The sequence below is a fragment of the Octodon degus genome, unplaced genomic scaffold, assembly GCF_000260255.1.
Source record: "Octodon degus isolate 3935 unplaced genomic scaffold, OctDeg1.0 scaffold00289, whole genome shotgun sequence".
In the NCBI taxonomy this organism is placed as follows: Eukaryota; Metazoa; Chordata; class Mammalia; order Rodentia; family Octodontidae; genus Octodon; species Octodon degus.
The window spans coordinates 764172-772386 of NW_004524865.1; the positions used below are offsets into that span (position 1 = coordinate 764172).

Sequence of the window (8215 nt, forward strand, 5' to 3'; positions counted from 1 at the left end):
AGGGGAGAGAGAAACTGAAGAACCACTAGATAAGACAGAGATAGAAAGGAAATGATAAGAGATTGGAGGAGCCCAGATAGCCAAACCACAGAATTGTGAGAAATAATAAACAAGTATTTCAAATATTACACTACACGGACAGCTTGTAATTAGCAAATAGAATCAATAAGCAAATAAGCTCAGGCCTGGCCAGTGATGTGTTAGGGAATCTACTGTCACAGGTTCTCCTCACTGGTAAAAGGAAAACGCAGGTAGACCCAAGGATGCCCTCTGTCTTCAGCCTTGAGGGGGTGGAGAGAGAAGCTGCACTCTGGAGCCCTTGCTTGTCTACATTAACTCAGGGCTCCCTTTCACCAGCTAGGGCTTTCACTAACAGTAGTGAACAAAAGTTATTAGCTCTGGGGTATCAGTTAGGAATCAATCATAAAAAATGGAAATAAATGTAGATGTTTGTTTATTTATTTAGTTTTTCTGTATTTTAGGAAAAAGTCTACAGGGTGTTCAGAGTCTACTACTGTATCAGACTCCTAGTGATTCTCCTGTTTACAGTCTCCCAAGAGCTGGGATTACAGGCATGTGCCACGATGCCCAGTCTCAATTGCCTTCTCAGCACATCCCAGGGCAGGCACTGGCACAGCACACTTGGCGATTGAACCCTCATTCTCTGAGCCTGCATGCAGGCACTTTAATCTGCTAAACTATTTGGCTGGGCCTAAAGGTAGATGTTTAAACAGAAAGAGGGCCAGAGAGATAGCTCAGCAGAGTAAGGCAAGCACAGGGACCAAGGGTTTGATCCGTGGTCCCACATGCCACACTGGCCCCGCCCTCGGGGTGCACTGAGTCAGTGACTGAGTTCAGATGTGATGGGGCATGCCTGTAATCCCAGTGCTGGGGAGGTTGAAAACAGGAGGATCACTATGAGTCCCAGCTGTGTAGTGAGACCCTGTACCAAATGAAATCAATCAATCAATCAATCAATCAATTAATCAATCAATCAGGATTTAAGGCAGAATTGTTGCAAATGTGAATCTTGGAGATCTTCAAATGCAGGGAGTGCTGTTACTGTTTATCGTCAACTTGATTGGTTTGAGAGATCAGTGAAGCACAGTCCTGGGTGTGTCTGGTGAGTCACAGAAGTGTGATCTTAGGGACACTATCTAGTCCTTGTCTCTTCCCTCTTAGACTTTTGTGTGCTGCTTCTCAGCAGCTTTGAAGTGAACAGCTTTGCTCCATCATGCTACCCACCAGGATGTTCCTGCCTTGGGACCAGCGACTGTGAACTGAACTCTCTGAACCCATGAACCAAAATAAGCTTCCCCTCTTTTAAACTGCAGTTATCAAGTATTTTCCTTCAGCTTACAAGAAAGTTCACCAATACGGAAATCTCCTGAGTTCAGGTTGACATTTTAAGGAGTTAGAACAACTCAGCAGCCCAGCCACACCATCTCCAGCGGTCTCCAGATTCTGGAGGCAGGTGGCTTTAAGCTTTCTTCATGCAGAGCCATCACATGTGGCTGCCACTGCAGAAGGTTAGCGAGAAGCATCCATTTACAGAACTTACATTGTGAAATATCTGTTTGGAAGAACTTAGATCCTTCTGGCCTACAGACCTCATGCAAACACCTTTCCTTGACATAACTGAATTTGGAGTCTTGTGGCAGAGATTCTGGCACAGGCAGCATCTAGAGTTTCACCCTGAAGTATGAGGGAGACCTTAGGAGGAGGTGGCGCTGCTTGGCCAGGACGCGAGGGGGCACATCTGGTCAACATCGCTTCCTTTCTCCTAGTATGAAGTGAGAATCTAGCCGGAGAAGGCTTTAAACTCTGTTTCTGAGTGCACAATAGTATTTGTCAAAGCCCTAGTGTGTATTTTGGCACCCTGCTCCCTTTAATTCTAAGAACAAATCTGCAAAGCTAAAGTGAAGAGTGTCAAGTCTTTGGAGCACCAGCTATACATGGGCACTGCTCCGGCGCTATGATACAGCTATGGTGACCAATACCTTGGGTTTGTTTTTTTTTTTTAAATTTTCCTCTTGTGAGTGCTGAACATTCTGTGTCCTGGACCATGATTTGGTGCCAAGAAGACATAAAAGTAGGATCAATGGTACAATTTTACACATAACATGGCATGATATTAGAAGTAATTTGAAGTTTTTACTTGTATATTGGTTCATCTATTTATTTTCAAAAGGAGCTGGCTCCTTCTCTGTCTGTTGGATAGTACTCTTAGGGATGGCCCTATTTTTCAGAATAAGAACAGCTTACCTGTGGAATGTCCCCAGTGGATACATCTAAAGATGAGTGTATACTCATTGCAGGGAGGTTAGGCTGTGCCTAATGCAACGTTTTACAGGGTCTCGTGGTCTTTAAGGCCAAGTAAGTGCTATAGATTAGATCAAAGTATTGCTCAAAGACTTGTGGTTTAAAGGCTTGATCCCCTATGCACCATATTCAGAGATGGGCTGGTGATTGGATTACAAGAGCTCTAATGTCATCAATGGGTTAATCCACCAATGAAATCTTAATTTGATGGCTTTATTGGGAGGTGATGGAAGCAGGAGGAGGGCCCATTTGAAAGGAAGGCCCCCTCCTGAGGCCTACACTGTGTCTTCCTCTGGCCTCTTCCTGGCTGGCTCTCTTCTTCTCTCTGCCTCCTGCCTGCTGTGACATGACCAGCTGTCCCCCATGATGCCTTTGACCAAGAAGATCTTGCCTCCCTGTAGGCCACAAAATAATAGAGCCAGCTGATCATGGACTGAACTTCCAGAACCACTATACTATTAATTTCTTTTGGGTTATTGAAAGGAATAGTTAGTGCCTAATAGTTTGATCAATTTTGCAAGCCTATAGGCAGCAATCTGAGCAACTGCTTTGAAGATAACAATAGGCAATACAGCAAATATTGTTATATTTTTCTATCATCTTGTTTTGAATTTTTTAAATTCTATTTAATATAACCTTTCCTCCTTTCTGTTGTTTTCTGAGGTACTTGCTAATGGTGGTAGAAAGCTCATGACAGCCAGCAGCAGTTCAGTGAGTCCCATGTGCCAGGCAAAGGAGAACAGAGGTTCTGGTCCCATTTCCTCCAGAGTCAGCACCACTAGCAGCTCTCTGCTGAATCGAGGTGGTCTTGATTAAGGCTGCATAAGGGAGATCCACAGCACAGTGAGTGACCAAGAGAAAGGTGGGCTGCACGCAAGTGGTCTTAGTCACTGCTATAGCCAGGATGACCTTGGTTTTTCCAAGACTGAGAACTTTACCAAGAGCTGGGAATTCACAGCCTTTTACTTGGCTCTGAGGTGACACATTCAATTCAAGACACATCTGAGAACGACATGGGAGGCTTGTAATACACCAGTGATTGGAATCATCCTGGGAAGCTACAGGAGCACAACCACAGCTAGACAGAGAACATCTGTACTTCGTCTCACATTCCCTCCTATCGAGGGTGGAAACTGGAGCCAGGATTGCTTCCCTCCCTTAGGCTGGGCTTGGCCATGGGGACAAAGACCATGGTGTACCCACTAACTGAACAGCTCAGCAATAGCTGACCCTGCACCACGGCAGATGAAGATATGCTCGAGACTCCAGAAGAGCTAGGAAAAAACAAAAGAATTTCAGAAACTCTCAGGAAAAATAACTAGAAACACTATGTCTTCATTTAAGCATATACAGACTTTCTGCCACTTTGGAAAATAATAATAGCTTCTAATAGTCTGAGGTAGCAATACCTGGAAGAAAAATTACCTTTGCAGAATTTAGGGTGCTGAAATATTCCCTGACCAGCTGTGGTGGTACATCCTTGAATCCCACGCAACTCCTGAGGAGGCTGAGGCAGGAAGGTCACAAGTCTGTAGCCAGTCTAGGAAATTTATCAATACCTTATCTCCAAATAAAGCAAAAAAGAGCTGGTAAATTTGGTGCTTACCTCCTTACCTAGCATGCATATATGGGAGACATGGGATGATCCTCAGATGTGCAAAAACAACAACAAAAGAGTCTTCACTGGTCCTGCCAAGGGTGGGGTACCCTTGGCTGAAGCAGCATGAGAGGATGGGCCTTCCTGGGAGCCCGTCTGTGGGGATGCAGGGATTTCGGCTTCTCTTGTAGGATGAGGACTAGAGCACTAGAGATCCAACAGCTGGTGGACACAGACCCTGGCTTGAACGTGCGTCCTGACAGCTCTTCTCACTAAGTGGCCACAATGGGGAGTACAGTGGGACCAGAGAGCGACCACGTAGAGTGCGGACGGAGGAGGAGCGAGCTGCGTCCGGCCGACACTGGAGCTGGGGGAAGGAGATAGTGGCTATCTGAAAGGCCTTCTCTGCACTTTAGTTGTACTGTCTGTTATTTCCTGATGTTATTTAGAAAAATATTCCCAAAGAAGAATTTAGCACGTATCAGGCCTGAGACTCAAACTCTGGCGTTCTCGAAATGGAACATGTAAGTATTTATTTCTTTAAAACCTTGAGGCCATTAAGAGAGATGGGTTAAGAACAGAAGAGGAAGTGAAGGACAGTGGCCCCACGAGGATGTGGTAAAGGGTGCTGGGCCTGTGGCAATGCTAAAACCAAGAGAGGGGCAGGGCATCGATTCCTGGCCAGGTAGGACCTCTCGCAGCGGTTCACTTACTGTCAGGGACGATGGGTGCGGCAGAAGGTTCTCCAAGTAGCACTCCGCAGAAGTGTTACATCTGTAAATATAAATCTGCATCCTTATTTCAGAACCTCGAAGTGTCCCATCACATGGATTTATTGTGCTGACTCCCGCTGGTCCGTGAAAGGTAGACATAGTTGTTTTTAACTTTAATCAGTAAAAGTAAGCTATGCTGCATGATCTCGATTGTTGGATAGACTTCTTTGCTGAATTTCATTTCCTAAATTTATGTTTTGAAGGAAACATATCTTGTGTTTTCTCAGGGTCTGAAGATATAATAAGTCTATTTCTCCATGTGTGTTGCTTAAATCTGTAAATATAAAGAAAAGTTAGACCAGTGTGTACTTCTCTGCAATCCATGTTTTCGCTGGCTCCTCTTAATAAGGGTTACTACCGTAACTTTTGTTTATATATTTATGAATTTGATTATCAAAAGTTAGTTTGTCATAGTTTTAAAAAGAGTTGATTATATCTACTCAGAGCAATTATTTTAATCTATTTATAATCTTTCATTTCTGAGTGGATGGTTAATACTCATTTTTTAGCTTTTTATGGGGTATTTGTAGGTTTTTCTTAACATTTAAGCACTTTATATTTAGAAACTATAATATGCTAGTTCACAGCTTTTGTGTGTTCCCATCCATAGTCCTGCATTTTTCCTTTGTTAGTGTGTTTGCCATGCTAGAATTTTCAGCTTTTATGTAAGGAAAGCCATCACTCTTTCCCTACCTTTGGGTGAACACACACACACACACACACACACACACACACACCTCCAGATATTCCACTTCTCTTTGTTTGTTTGTAAAAAATGTGCTTTGCTGTTCTTATGAATTTAAACAGCCCTTTGCTAATTAGAGCACTTTCCTTACGTGAAGGGTCACAGATGGAAGTATTGGGCCCTGAGAATGAGCCCCCCACCCCTGCTCCTGGGCCTTGCCTGTTCTTTGGAAAATGTAGCTAGCAAGTGATGTGCTTGTAAAGAGTACAAGATTTTAAAAATATTTTGTTGTGCTCCCTAAGTGGGTTTTGCTATAGAAAAATTTAGTATGTAAGGTAGGCTCCTCTTAGCAAGGGTCACCTGCTTATTCAAGACTTCTTTTATTAATTTTGACAGAATTAACAGTCTTCTGCTGATTGCTACACATGTGTGAGGTTCATTTTTGTGTACACACATGCATATTTATGCCTTTTGTATACACACATACGTGTATTTTTTGCTGCTTTTCTGCATATGACTTGAAAAACTATTTTGAGTCATAAAATTATTGTTGTGGGCCATCTAATTAATCTCATTTTCCATTTAAATCTATTCACCTTATAAGTTGATAATTAGATAATCTTCAAGGTTTACAATTCCTTTTCCTTTCTGTTTGTGTGTATGTGGTACTGGCATGAGAGAGACTCAGAGCTCTGCCCATGCGAGGCATGAGCTCTACACTGAGCTATATTTCCAACCTTCATTCTTAAAAATTTTACCTCTTACACTTGGTTAAAACTTCTAGAATAAGTTAAATATTGTTAGCAATCACGGTCAGTCTTTTCTTTTCTAGGAATTCCATCAAATTTTTCTAGTGTCACCTAATTTGCTCGTAGTTTTGATCAGTTTTATCATGCTAAGGACATTCCAAAATTGCTATGAGTTTTAAGTAAAGACTATTACCCAGCGCCCCTTTGGTACTGGTGGTTGTTAGAGGCTAGTGTCGCCTTGCTGGGCTTGGGGCCCAGGAAGGAGATTAGCACACTTCTGGATGAGTCTGGGTAAATCAAGGAGGCTTCAGTTGGGGTCTGTGTCTGGTTTTCCCCCTTCCCTCTCTGGCACTGGTGCCCAGCAGGCTTCCTGGCTGCCTGCCACTGAGCAGCTTCACTCCACCATGTCCTTCTGATGTGATACTCCTGTCCTGGAGTGGCTGACCACAGACTACATACCCTGTAAGCATGAGCAAGTGAAGCTCCTCCTTCTTCAGGTTATAGTTGCAGAGTGTTGAGTCCCAGCAACAGGATCACTAACTAATATGGCAGTTTCTAAGTTAAGTGATTTTTCTTATGTTGCACACAATTGTCACTTGTCAATGGAAGAGTCCACAGAATTCGTTCTGGAGTCCCTCCTCTTCTCTCTGTTTAGTTCATTGCCTCCATGTGTGACCTTCGACTCAGCCATCTACTGCTTATAGTTGTGGCTGGATTCAGGCTTAGCCAGTCTGGGAAGATCACCTCCTCAGTGTCCCTCTTTCCTTCCTGCTGTGTCATTTGAGAACTCCCTTACATATGACTGGACCATTTTTAGGGACATTATAGCTTATCAGAGGGCTCATGTACTGCCAATTAGCAGTTCGTTTTGTTTTATTATGAAGATCTCCAATCATTTTCATCCAGTGGCTTTTATTTTCTATTAGTTGTCTTGATCTATTATTTTAATAGGCACTGCAAAATGATTATTTTAAACACATACTTATGACTTTTTTCCTACTAGATAAGCACAAAATTTCACGAAACAAAATTTCTATAAAACATTTCAAGATCCTCCACAGAGAAGTTAAGGAAACTAGATTGGAGGACCTGTATACACAAACTACAAGCTACCCTCACACATCTCCCTTGTTAATGGCAATAACTTCAGTATGGATTGGAGACAAGCATGAGGGTGATCATGAAGATGCTGGTGATATAAGTGAAAGAAAGAACGTGTGTGTGTGTGTGTGTGTGTGTGTGTGTGGGTATGTGAGTGCAGAATTAAGGCATGATTACAAAAGTGGCCTGGCATGGTGGCACACGCCTATAATCTCAGCACACAGGAGGCTGCAGCAGGAGGATCGTTGCACTTTCGAGACCAGCCTACAAAGTGAGCTCAAGACCTTTTACACCTAGACTCCATAAATATAATACATATATCTTTTGTTAAAATACCTGTAATATTTAATACATTATAAGTCATGAGTCATGTGAACAGTCGGTAACTATTTCATCCAGCATTGAGGTTCAATTCAGTATCTGTTGAATCATTCTGAATACTATGTGGCCCAAATAAGGAAAGTTTATCTTTGAGGTTGTCCCCCAACATCGATGTGGATTTGGACATAGGACTTTTCTTGTGTCTTGTCTTATTCACTAAAGAAATTGGAATCAAGATGGAATGACGATTATCACCAGTATACAAAGTGCACACTGCAAAGCCCAACAGGTGGACGTCATCACTGCATCTTTGGTCAACAAATATTAATGACCACCATGTGCCAGGCACTGTGAGAGGCCCTGAGGACACGACAGTGGACAAAACTGTGCCTGTACCTGGAAAGACTTTTTAGGATAGAATAAGAAATTCATTGGATAAATAGTCAAGTAACATGTGCTAAATATGTAGATATATTTGGGGTTACAAGGTCCTCATAGAAGGAATAATGAACCCAGCCTTGGAATCTCAAGGAGAGCATCCTGTTAGAATATCTGAGCTGAGAGGTGCTGAATGGGAGACAGTAAATGAATTCAAAGCAAGAGGACCTTTGTGTAACGTGACCATATCCTACCAGAGCATGGCCTTTAAATAGACAAAAATATATAT

The 8215-nt window shown here is 42.7% G+C and overlaps 1 protein-coding gene across 6 annotated transcripts in view; it reads left to right on the plus strand.

Moving 5' to 3' along the window:
* Positions 1-4369: 4369 nt before the first annotated feature.
* Cd226 (CD226 molecule) overlaps positions 4370-8215 on the plus strand; it is a 103773-nt gene continuing 99927 nt past the window's right edge. For 3 of the 6 annotated variants that reach the window (XM_023707424.1, XM_023707426.1, XM_023707429.1), the window contains exons 1-2: positions 4407-4443; positions 4920-5051. The gene's annotated coding sequence lies outside the window, so the exon portion shown is untranslated. Of the gene's footprint in view, positions 4444-4724; positions 4784-4919; positions 5052-8215 lie in introns of all 6 variants that reach the window. The other 3 variants (XM_023707425.1, XM_023707428.1, XM_023707427.1) reach the window with 2 other exon arrangements.